Below are 13,004 nucleotides of genomic sequence, written 5' to 3'. Positions count from 1 at the left end.
TAATAAAAATAAATCTGTTGCTTAAAAACTGCATATTAACACTGATCTTACTACATAGAAGTAGGCACTCAAATCTCACACAACTCATCTGAGACTCTAAAGAGTACAAGCTTGTAGATCTGGCTTTACAAGACAAGAAAAACCAAAGACATTTCTATGTACATATTATATGACTATAAATATTCCATATTAAAACAAAATGTCTATTGGTTCACAAAAGAATCCAAAGAGAAAACCTGTACTGCCAGTGCTGCAAAGTACTGCAAATAGTGTCACAAATAAGATCCGAAATGCCAGTTATAATTTCCAAAATCAGTTTGTACAAGAAGCAGTTCTCTCCATGTAAGGTACGTTTCATAATGGGAGGAAATGTCTTCAGTAGCTTGATGGTAAAGTTAAAAATATGCAAGTTTTCAAGCTCACCAATCCTTGTGGCAGTCTTCATGCAACCTATAAAATGGAAATAGTTCGGCTTTGTGTCCAATTTTGATTCCTTCAGCTTTAAGGAAAGTGTTTTAAAGGTTTCACTTAATTTGGCTCCTCTTACTGCCTTCGTTTCCTGAGGATAAGATTTTGCCTTCTTTACCTTTGTAGACTATAGGATTGGATTAAGAATTGTTTTGATTCTGCTTGTTCTTTGAGGGGATGCCACCTCATACAGAGCTGTTGCTATTTGGCCTCAGCTCCTGATTTCCCAGCACACAGGAGTACTCCTTCATACAGACAGGATGCATTTCCTCTTCACATTTTGGCAACCTTTTGCTCCTTTGCTTCCGAGAGAAGTACAGAGAAAGCTGGAGCTTGCTGTCCCTTGCAATTGTATTACAGTTAAGTTATGAACAAGCATGATACAGTATTCCTACATTTTGCAGAATCAGCACCAAGTATGAAAGAATGTCAGAATCCCCCACAATTGGAAAATCCTGCAAAAGCGATTTTTGCTGGCTTATACTGCCAACTGTAGTGTGCAGTACACAAACTACACATACATAACAGACTTCATTTTTTTTTCTGAACACCAGCCTCCAACACCAGTACTCACTTGAAAGCTGTATTTACAAGAGGCTTTTGTCTTTCTAACCTCAAAGCCCCCTGTGTTATTTGATTATCTTAACAGGTTTCCAAAGTACCTTTTTAAATCACAAAAACCTCATCCTTTATTAGGAATTAATGGTTGTTTTCCAGTAGCCTTTGTCCTCAAATGCTCTTGCATTTGTCTTGTAGTCAAGTTTTACCTAACATATTCAGTAAAACTCTGACACCACCTGCGGGCCCCATCTATGTAACTGAATCCGTCCAAGCAATCCCATAATTCCATGCTGAAGTTAACAGGGTACCAGTTGAAACGCACTTGAACAACAGAGGCCTCTAAAAACCGTTTGAGAAATACAGGTACAAAAACTGCTATATATGTATATGTAGCAAGATTAGACATTTAAAAGTCAAAGTTGTTCTCTCTCAGTGCTGGAAACCCAGGCTGTAGCACAACACATGGAGGAACAATGAACATTTTCCTCGTAGCCACAGAATCCTAGTAGCCAACCAAGACTAATGGAGAACAAATATGGAAAATACTAATTTAAAGCATACTAGACATGTTCTTAAAGATCCATTTTATATACGCAAAGTGTCAATGCTAGACTAAGAAATATTAACATCATTCCTCTAAAATGGAAAAAAAAACCTCAAAGTTCTTGTCCTCATACTCTGTTTTTGGGAAACAGGATAACTTAGTTTTGTGCAAAAAAAAAAAAAAAGTCTCACAAACTGATTTCAACTTATTTGATCACTATTCTTATTAAAGGCTACAAAAAAAGAAATCATTAAGACCAGTAAAGTCACATAAAGAAATATTTTTTAATTCTTAATTACACATGCAAATAACTTTAATCACATAACTTTGAACATACATCATATATGCATTTATTTAAAACACTTGCAAAAGACTTTCTTAAACTCTTAAATATACTGTAACTGCTCGAGCACATAAGTAAAACGACAAAGGGAATATCAGCTAAGATAGCTCCACTAGACTGTCACTAAAAAATTTCACATCACAAACAACAGATAGTTCAAGAACTGAGGTAAATATCAGAAAAGGTTCTATCTGAGGATGCATGCAGAATAAGAAATACCACACTATACATATTTATGCAAGCATGTAAGTACTTTCAAAGTCCCAGCCTAGCTGATCAATTTGCAGTTTACTAAGTCCATAAAATACTCCAGCTCTATTTCCTAGCCCTGGCATTGAATGCATTTTTTAGCTTTCAAGTACATATTGAACAGTAACCTAAAAACAACTTTGGTGTTAACCAGTTAAGATGACACTTGAGCAGGATAAAAACTGAGAGCCAGTCAAGTGAAAAAACCAGAAGACATAACATTTGATGTCAACAAGTACAAAACAATAAACTCCTGAAATAATAACTTGCAGCTGTTCCCACATGGCATTGAATTTTAAGCCAAATGTAAGCAGATAAGCAAAATAACCATGCAACAGGATGTGCAGTTCAACAGAATCTCTACTTAATATAGGCACAAGCAAGACAAGATGTGTTCCAAAGTGCTCCAATGAACAAAGAATGGGATCGGAAATATTCACATTTCACCTGGAATATTGTCTTCTGTGACATCACAGAAAATAAAGAAAGCCAGAATCAATTCACAGTTTTATTTGAGCTATGGACAAATACTAATGATACTAGGGGAACAAACAAACAAACAAAAAAAAAAAAAAAAAAACCAGAAGAGAGCACAGAAGAAGGGACAGAGGTACAAAAAAAAAAAAAAATCGAAACACCAAGAGTTAATGCCTCTCTTCCTAATACAAGGAAATGTTCAACCACGATTAAAAAAAACCCAAACAAATCTACTGACAACAGAAGGAATCGTGCAATATCCATGTGGAAGCCACTGTCAAAGACACAGATGCATAGACAACTCTCATCATAAAAAGAAAATGCTTGCATTGATTTGAAATCAATAGCTGGCTGCATCACATCGGATTTTTTTTTTTTTTACAAGTCAGATTTAAATATTCTTGTTTGAATGTGTGATGCAGTGATTGTATAACCAAAATTAGAGGGACAGTTATCTTCCAGGCAAGTCATTCTACTTGTCTACTCAAGAAGTACTTAGATTTTCCTTCACGGAAAATTGCTTTCTAGTACAGGTCAAAAGGACAGAAAGAAAGCTAAGAATTACTTTTAAAGATCAAATCAGCTGCACCTCAATATCCACAATAACACAATGGGATTATATCATTGTCCCTGTGCTTGAGATCCCTCTGCATTCAGTACTGCATAACTTAAAAAGCCTAACACTGGAGTGAGGTATCACCTTTTTTCTTCCAGCATCTCACAGGTTGCTGTCAGTTGCAACAAGATACCTTACACTTGTACATTGTAGCTCTCACCATACCGCGAGGTGTACAAGCCATTTAAATGAGAGATGTAATGTATTCTCTAGATCAGCACAGTATGCAGCAAAAAGCGCCTCTTCATATATGGCAAATAAAACTGATTACAGCTCTCCCAGCAGAACTACTATAAAGAAGCTATGAAGCTTCTTTTCATTTTGTTTTTCATTTCTCCAAAAAGACAGATCTACCTTACGGAATAACACGCAAAATCTCGTATCCAGAAGTTCAAGAAAACTCCTAAATGACCTTCTGATAGAGAAATCACATCTGAAACAAATTTAGAGAAATACAGATGCAAGCCTGAGCTCAAATGTTGCTAGTCTTACTCATATTAGTCATCTTACTGGGCTCATGCTGAGAATTCTGTGGGTGGACACATGAATTCATACGGAACCCACTGAAATCAGTGAACAGTCAGGGTCAGAGGCTTTGAAATAGCAGTTCTTTCAAGTTAAATGGAAAAAAATATAACTGTATCGCCTAATAAGTGTTAATATTTGCATACAAGCCTAGGTAAAAAGAAGGGGGGAGCGTTATAAGAGAAATGCTAGCCTAAAATAATAGCATAGTAGCAGTAGGATAGGATCATTCCTGTTGAAAGGCACCTCAGGAGGTCATCTAATTCAACCTCCTACTCAAAGTTCCAGTTATTTTTATTAAAAAGCCATGATGTTTTGGTTGCCTTCTTCCACGTCAGTTGTTTTTTTTCAAAACACCATTAAAACAAGTATTTTTAAAAATTATTGCATGTTTAATTACATTGATCTGCTTTTTAATGATCTGCTTTTTTACTTTTGATAGTAGTCCCCTCTTCTCCACATCTAACACCGTTTAACACATGTATTTGTTTAATATTACTATATTTCTAAATCTTATTTCCCTCTTAAGGTTCTTTCAGCTGAGATTATAGATTATTTCCTGTAACTGCAAACATCGTCGCTTAGCTTTTTGTGTACATAAGGTCATACTGTAAAAACGCCCCAGAGCAGAGATACACACCAAAGGCAAAAATGACAACCCTGTTCAGTAACTGCTCCTCGTACAACTTCAGCAAGAAGATACCATTGCTAGTACAAGATGGCAGCAACACTCTTCAGTAGTATTCTGTGGTCACACATAACAAACTTCACATAGTTTGGAAAGAGTTATTCTACAGAGATTTCAACTTTGTTTTTCATTACTCCAATCACCACTCCGAACAGCTACACATGAGAAGCAGCAGCAGTTGTCTCCTTTCATTTTCCATTCTGCAGTCAATCTGATTTGATCAACAAGAATGTCGAACCATTTTCTCCATTCTGTAAACTTGCTCATTAAACTTTCTCTCCCAGCAGTGAACACTACTTCCCTATGTTGCTGTTGTCGGCACTTATGAAAATGAAAAATTCTGTAAATAGCTCAGATTTAAGGCTCCTCTGGAAACCACACCACTGCTTAAAATCTGTATCATTTCACACTCTAATGCTGAAATTGTTTACTACAAAATTCTCCATTTACACCACTGAAGTCACTTGGGACTCATTCTCATCAAGCAGAAGACAGTGACGGCTACTGTGTTCCCACTGAACCTTCAAATTACTGTCACCAACCCTAATGAGGGAAGATAAATGAGTATGCCCAAGGAACATCACTACAATATCACTCCCATATTGACTACTAGGAAGACTGGGCAGGGGGAAAGAAAAAAAAAAAAAAAGAAAAAGTTAATGCATGTAACTGATCCAAACTACCACGTTTAACAGTGCACTTAATCTCTCTACAGCCTCCCATCAATACTGATTTTCCATAAAATACAAACTTTAGAAACATTTATCTCTCATCTAAACTACATAGATATTAAATATGACTAAAAATAGAAGCAATGGAGAAGAAGACAATAAACTAGAAAGTTGTACAGCGCTGAGATGTCAGAAAAACCAACCATTAAGCAACTAATCACATGTGCAAAAATCACATTTGAAACAATAAGTAGCTACAATAATCTTCCCAATTATGTTTCCCTCTGCCCAATAACAAAAAAGAAGAGTATAGTCTATGCCTCCCCGACAACAAATAACTTACAAATAACCAAAGCAAGGTGTTATTCTCTCACCTGTCAAAGACTGCAAAGGTGAGAAGGGAAAATTTCACAACAGGGCTCTAATCTGAGAACAGGTTCTAATTAGACTTCAGTTGCACCAAAAAAAAAAAATCTGAAGAAGTTTTATGTGTAATTCTCTTCTAAAGAAAAAAAAAATCTGTGGTGAAAAGAAATGAAATTCAGTAATTCATAACCCACATTTACAGGAACATTTCGCCACCCAGAAGCAAATTCAATACAGACGTATAGTGAAAAACCACAGATGTGGCTGTTTGCCCTCCTTCTGCAATGAAGGTTTTGGTTTTTGGATTTTTTTTTTTTTTTTTTTTTTTAACGGCACAACTAAGTATTCTCAAGGAAGTTCTCCAACAAAACACACACCACCTTCACCGAGGCACTACAGCCTCAAGAGGGCCGGCGGACTTCCAGGTCCCGCACCAGCCCGGTCAGATCCGCGCCCCTCCCGCCTCCTTGGAGCACTGTTTGCGCGAGAAGCGGGCGGACAGGGACACCACCGCGACCTGTACGCGCACCGCCGGACCCCACGGGCCCTCTCTGCCCACCGAGAGCCCTCCCGCCCCTCTCCCGCCCCAGATACGGCCTACAGAGGGGTGGCTGTCCCGGCCCGGCCGGGCTGCCCCGCTGCCCGGCGCCAGCCCCGCCGCGCACCCCCGCCCCCTCTGCTCCCCGCACTCACACGCCGCGGGGAGCCGGGCGGGTGCAGCCGCCACACGCGGCTGCGGGGTGGCCCGGCGGAGCTCCCCGCCCGCGGGACAGGGCGCGGGACACGCCGAGGTGCCACTGCCACCCGGCTCCTTCCCGCCCCCTCCCCGGGGCTGCTGCGGCCCACGGGCCACCGCCGCCGGGCGGCGCTGGCCCCACTCACCCCGGCGGCGGCTGGGCTGACCGGCGAGCGCAGGCAGCTTCCCCCTCGGCGCCCGCTCTCTCCCCATGCACGGCGCCGGGGGACGCGGCGGCAGCGGCGGCGATGGTGCCGTCCCCAGCCGCTCTCTGCCCGCTGCCTCCGCCCGGCCGCCCCGCCCTGCCCGCTCCCGCGGAGGAGCAGAGGGGTAGGGGGCGGGGCAGCCGCCCTCGCGCTGGGCGGGACGCGCGGCTCCTGCCGCCTGCGTCATCACGCAGCTACTGGGCGAGGTGCGGAGTCTGGAGGCTCCGCGGAGCTCAGCGCACTACCCCCCCTCCACCTTCGCACCCTCCCGGGCCGGCGCCGCGGCTGTCAGAAGGTGGGGGGGTGGGGGCCCCCGTTCCTTCCCGGCGTCCCTACAGCCGCCCCGCGGTGGGGTGTCACTCGCCTCCGGGACACTGTCCTAGGGGCCGGCGGTGGGCGCAGCGGCCGCAGGGCGGGCACGGAGCCGCTGGCCCGGGGAGGCGGTAGCCTCCCTCCTCGGCAGCGCGGGACGGGGAACCGCTCCCATTCGCAAGCTGTCGCCGCTTTCTGCCTCCCCTCCACCCCCGCCCCCCCCCCCCGGCCCCTGTGGGGAGCAAGGGCCGCTGGCCCCTCGCAGGTTTCCGCTTGCCCGCGCCAGCGGGAGCTGCGGGGAGGTGAAAACCGAACTGGGGTGCGGCGGAGGGGCCCGAAGCGGCAAGGACAGGCTTGAGGGACAGACCTGTCCTTGTTCAGCCCTGGTAAACAAAAGCAGTGCGTCTTTGCTGTGGTCTGGCTTCACAGTAGTGCGTGTGTTAGCTGGGCCAGAGAAAAAACGCGCGGGGTTTTCGCGGCGACGCGAGGGTGTGCGAGTTCTGTCATAGCTCCCAGGATTTATTGCACACTTCTAGCCTTGCAAATGCACACTTTTCTGCAACTTCTTGTGTGATTAGCTTCTTCCTTATTTTCTTGTCCATGCCAAGTAAACATGCTTGGTTGGAACGCTCTGGAACCGGGTTGTCTGTTAGGACGAGCAAAAAGTCTGCTGACCTGAAGAGGCGGCCAGTTAAGGAAAGAACACCAGTGCCAGAGGACTTGATCTAGATACTGTGAGGTCTTTATCCAGGACACAAAGGAGGAACTAAAAAGCCACGTAAAAGTTTGATAGATGACGAGTCTCAAAACTACCAACAGACTCATGTTGATAAACTTTTAACAGATTTCAAAGCAAGGTGTTAACTGTCAGCTAACAATTTGGTACTGTCAAAAAAAAAATTAATTCTTTAATGATATTAAGCTTATCCCCCTCACTTCTACAGTGTTATATGTGGTTTTTTACGCCTACAGAAGAAAGGAGTATCCCCGTGTCATAAAACTTAGAGAAAACCAACATCTAGGCCAATTCAGAAGTTAACTTGGTGTGTACATTGCTTTGCAGATTTGTTTTATTTAAACATACAGTTTAAAGGATACTTGGTGATTTTGAAATAAAGTCAATTGTAGCATGTTTTCTTCCTGTATATACAGTCCCTGATCTCATGGAAAGTTTCTGTGGTGTTACATCCTCTAATGATTTGCTTTTCATTTAAATGTCTCTCTCTTTCCGGGCTGCAACGTGTAAAAGTCACACAAGCATGTAGTGCGGTGACACTGAAAACTTGCAAACAGGGAAAGAAAACAAATTACAAATTAAAAATGATCAGATGCTTCCCGAATATAATCACCTAATATACCACTGGTATCCAGACCACTTACAGGACTGGGAGAATGGCATACTGGGTTGGTTGTGCTCACTGTGTATCTAGGACTCTGTTCATCAAGATCTCTGTGGACAGAACCCTGCAAATACAAAGAATTCTGCTGAAATAGATGGGAATTCCTTATACTATTAAATTTAAACATTTTGTCAGGGTCAGGTTTAGTTGGACCTTTAAAACTTGCCAGACTCTTGACTGATAAAGCACTCCATCAGTTGACGGGATTGTGAAAGTTCAATCTGCGTTAGGACTCCAAACATTACAGCTTATCTAAGGACACCAGGCATTTTCACTTTTGTTTGTCTTCTATTATAATTATTTTAAACACATTTTAGGACATTATAGCAAGAAACACTATTGTCCTATGAAATACCCCGTTTCACTAGTCTGCTCAGTGTTGTTCATTCCTTTCAACAGCGTTGCTCCTCCTCTGTTAATTATTAACATGTCCTTTCAAAGGCATCTGCTCCCAAAAACTGTCAGCATCTCAGATTTGCATCTTATTACCATTTAAGCATCTCCCTTTCCTTTTTCTTTGCTAAATGACCATAGACAGTCTTCATACATTTGCATGTTAATACACTTGGGTACAAGTGTCAGCCTGTGACACGTAGGAACTTATTCTTAAAACGATTGAAGTATCATTTGTCTACATCCTGTTTACACATTTCATTTCACATTTTCACACTGTGTCAAACACAAACACCTGTAGGGTGTAGCAATACAGGCATAACCACAGAGTCCTAAATTAAACAGGCATGTCAAACACTAAACTTAGTAAACATACCCCCAAGTAATGGACAAAAATACCACTAATTATACATGAAACGTGGTTTTTACAAGTGTTGTAACAACTTTCCTTTGGAGTTAGTTTGCTTTTCAAAGCAAGTTACAAAACCTGCCATTTGTGCAAAAGGCTTAGTTTTTCTTTCCTGATTACTTCTGTGTACCAAATACAGACCAGGAAATAGATTTTATTTCATTTTCATATTCAAACAGCTAAAAATAACAGAAGCAGTTTTGTTGTAGTTACTTCAAAAATTCTCATAGTTGGATTTAGATTTGTCATTTTCAGCTGAAATTAAAATCAAAGCACATTCTGTGCTCAGGATGGGGGGGATTATTTACAAAACCTTCGTGAATAGAACAAGGCTAAGGAAGTTACTCATTTAAGCCAAATCTATGAAGTTGGATCTATGAAGTCAGACTGTCTGCATGTATTTCACTTTTCCTTCTACATATGGAGTCAGATGTAAAATTCTTAATGTTTAAAGACAAGTACATATGTTGTAGTGGTTTTTCTTCTTCTCTTTGTGTAGGCTCAGCCTTAGAGAAAAACACATTTTGGTTAAAACCACATGCTTTTTCTCTAACTATATGGCACAAAGAACACTGTTGAAAGAAACTTTTTCATCATTTATAGTCATTCTCTGAAACCTATTTCCTTGAGTGATATAAGTGAATACCTCCTTCCTGGATGATACAAGAGGAACAAGCACCTGGATATACAGGTTTATGTACGATTCAGCTCACGAAAGGACGTACTTCTAATTCATCCACTCTGGAAATTGAAAAAAAAAAAAAAGCTGTCTCTTGGCTTTGAGGGTCCAAATGGTAAGCGTAAGTTTGTCCCCGTCTAGATATTCATTTGGTAACTGTTCCTCTGAGGGACTGTAGAGAGCACTTAAAAAAACAACATAATGCATTTCTGCAAAGACTGCTTTTGGAGCATAGATGTAAGAATGGAAAAGGTACTTCCCCAGACACTAAATTTTACCCTAAATTCTGTTCCTAGTGGATGATGCACTTCTTTGACACTCCCTTCTCCAACAGCCGCTTGTATTCTTGATCAGGTACAAAATGCTGCATCGTAGAACAATCCCAGAGGAAAAATATAGATAACAAAACCAGAAACCCGCTGAAAAAAAAAAACCCTACAAGAACAGGCATTGGTTCAATTGCAACTGAAAAATGCTCAGACACTACAGTGGCTGATGCAGTACAAGAACTTCTATAAAACAGAGAGCAATAAAATCAGATAATGCTCCCCACTGCTTTGTATCACTAACTGACCTATTTCCCTTCCGTTGCGTTCGCCAGGGGCTAGGTAAGCTGCCGCTTTCCAGCAGCTCTTTGGAATCCCCTCCAAGTGGTACAAGGAGAAGACGGTGAAGAAGTCTGCTTTATAGCCTGCTGTGACCAAGAATAGTGCTCCACCTGACAGATTCTTGGTTTGTATGATGGGTGTGTGTGTGCCGGGTGTGCAGTGGCAGTAAAACTTGCATTAAAAAAAAAGGTGAAATAGTGTTGTTGCTGTATTGCTTACTAATATTGGTAGCATATAGACAGATGAGCCACATGTAGCACGTAAGATTTTCATCTATATCTTTCAGATTGAGTTATTCTGGTTTTGTTGGTTTCACTAGTTTCTGATAGCTTTCCTGCAAATAGGGAAAGTTTAATTAATTTTTGTATTTATTCTTTAATGAAGCTGATTGCCTCATGTGAACAGCAATGCCCACACCGATCGCCATACTGCCCATGGCTCTGTTAAATGTTCCAAGCCTTTGAACCCTCTCATCCATGTGGCTCAGCACAGGTTGGTGTGGATCCGATCTGGAGATGTAGTAAATTCATTTCTTGCCAAGTTTGTTGAGTCACAACTCAGCAGCAGCATGGGATTTCCTTTTAAGGAACACGCGCCTTTCTCCTGTTGTAGCATAAAACCTAGCAGGCAGCCAAGCGTTATGTAGCTGGGAGAGGCAGGCAGGCAAGTCAGTGCAAGCAGTTGTCTTAACTGTAGAACTTCTTGAAAATAAATTTTGAAATACAGTCTGCTGATGGGAAATGGCTTAGTACAAATGGCATTACTGGGAACCACAAATTTGCTGTCACTCTGTGACTTTCAGAGCTTTTTGTTGAGTGTCGGAGTAAACAGATACATATGCTAGCACCATCCAGTGCAGAAAAGAGTCAGTAAGAAAAGTCTGAGGTTCTCCTTCCTTAACAAATTCTGCTGACAGCATGAAACAAAACAAAAATGATAGAACTGCAATCTGAGGTGAAGAAGAACCTTGAAGCGTAGACACTGCAAACCTTGGCTTGCAGTGCTTGCCAGTGCTCTGCAGTCAAAACTCCTCATGATTGCAATAGAGATGCTCCTGGTCTTCATCGGTTTATGTCTCCATTGAGTTACACTTTATTTCCTAATCAAATTTTTCTTGCATGGCTTTTGTTTTGTTGGGCTTTCCCCCAAGACTATTTAATCTTTAGAGCAGGATATCCTCTGTGTTTAACTGGTGCCTAAACACAATGATAGGTGATTTCATATGGGTTTCGTTTATACCATAATACAAATTGAATGTATTTATGTTCATATTAAAGAGGAGCTAAAGTTGTGCTTTCCTGGGTCTACCTATCACCAGGAAAATAGATTATAACTCCCCTAAAAATGTATTTGAAAATCCCTTGGCAGTAGGGAAGTCTACTAACTTGGCTGGCCCTGTTCTGGTAACAGATTTTGGAGGGACCAGGGTTCATTATTTTCTTTTAAAAAATCTAAGCAAAATCACCTCAGCCTTTCTTACGTTGATCAAACATGCGAAACAGCTCACTTGCCTCATGTACACAAACTGATACTTCTGCTTTCAGCCTTGGAGTTTCCAAACATTTAGAGGGACTCAGAAACTGTCAAGAAGTACTCTAATGCAAAATTAAAAGTTCCAGCCCACATTCATTTAAATACCTCCTCCAGGACTTCATCCTGTGCAGTGTTCATGACTTGGGTGAACCTGGCATAAGCTTATAGAAAGTAAGCTTGTTGTTTGAAATAGGCATTTTCATACTTGTACATATATTATAATTTTTTTCTTATGTTTCAACATATCTGTGGACATCTAGATGGAAACCTCTGTTAAGAACATTTCAGATTAAGATTTCTAGAAGTTACATGTGTACTGATTAATGATACGTGATTTTAAGTGCAATGAACTGCAGCTCTGTGAAGGTGCTTCTTCTTTGCAGTATTATGGAAGGTTAACCTTCCTGAACTTGTTTGCTAGCAATTATCTATCTATGAAAGTCAGGAAGCTTCAAAAGTTAATGTTTATATAAATTCATTTCCGTCAGTAATTTCCTATCCTGTTGGGTTTTTTTTTATTATTATTATTTAATCTGTTAATGTAATTTAATCTGCCTTAGCCAGTGTGACAGGATGTGAGTGTGATACAGCAGAAACTAAAAGGACAGAAGACAATAGAACAGGGTAACTAAATACATTTAAGGCCAACGGTTGAAATTTTGGAATTTCCTCACTGGAGAGCTCACTCTTAATGGTATTTTTGAGTTATTTTTCTGCATTTTGAAATGTATGATTAAGATACAATCATTAGGTTACTTGAATGCAATATGGAAGTTAATGTCATTAAACTGAACCAAGTTTATCTTGCACATTTTCCAAACTGCCTACTGTATTCGCATCAATCACTGTAGACCTTGAAAAGCAAGAACCTTTATGACACACAAATATATGAACAAGAACCTTTTATGAACTGTTTCTAAAACTCATTACATTGCTCGCGGTAAATTCAAAGTGAAACATCTCATTTGTTTGTAGCTAATTTTTCCACTTAATATTCTCATCTTAGTATTAGACAGTGAAGCAAAGACACTGAGTTTCACTTTTGTTTCTAGTCAGCTTTACTTCTGGTTGCTGGTACAAAGTAATAGCATGTTGTGTTTTGATTTGCAGTCCAGGAAAAGAATGAGCAGAGTTTAATTTAAAATCAGAAACATATTTAATTTTGAAATAAAATCATAAAAATATGCATTTGCTGATTTTTCAAAAATGCTAAGTAATTA

General features: G+C 40.8%; 1 protein-coding gene and 1 long non-coding RNA gene across 6 annotated transcripts in view; one reads left to right on the top strand and one right to left on the bottom strand.

Moving 5' to 3' along the window:
- Positions 1-6,523, bottom strand: part of JAK2 (Janus kinase 2) — a 106,090-nt gene extending 99,567 nt beyond the window's left edge. For 2 of the 5 annotated variants that reach the window (XM_086771497.1, XM_086771500.1), the window contains exons 1-2: positions 6,391-6,518; positions 5,517-5,644 (exon numbers count right to left, since the gene is read on the bottom strand). The gene's annotated coding sequence lies outside the window, so the exon portion shown is untranslated. Of the gene's footprint in view, positions 1-5,516; positions 5,645-6,390 lie in introns of all 5 variants that reach the window. The other 3 variants (XM_086771499.1, XM_086771504.1, XM_086771502.1) reach the window with 2 other exon arrangements.
- A 278-nt stretch (positions 6,524-6,801) lies between these two features.
- On the top strand, positions 6,802-11,068 carry LOC147596296 (uncharacterized). The gene is made up of 3 exons (XR_015261505.1): positions 6,802-7,148; positions 10,245-10,375; positions 10,636-11,068. It is a non-coding gene; the product is annotated as an uncharacterized LOC147596296 (long non-coding RNA).
- The last annotated feature ends 1,936 nt before the right edge of the window (positions 11,069-13,004 follow it).

This window comes from Chlamydotis macqueenii, chromosome Z (assembly GCF_036417535.1).
Source record: "Chlamydotis macqueenii isolate bChlMac1 chromosome Z, bChlMac1.mat, whole genome shotgun sequence".
Taxonomy (NCBI): Eukaryota; Metazoa; Chordata; class Aves; order Otidiformes; family Otididae; genus Chlamydotis; species Chlamydotis macqueenii.
The sequence above is the reverse complement of the archived record's forward strand: the minus strand, read 5'-3'. Positions and strand labels throughout refer to the sequence as shown.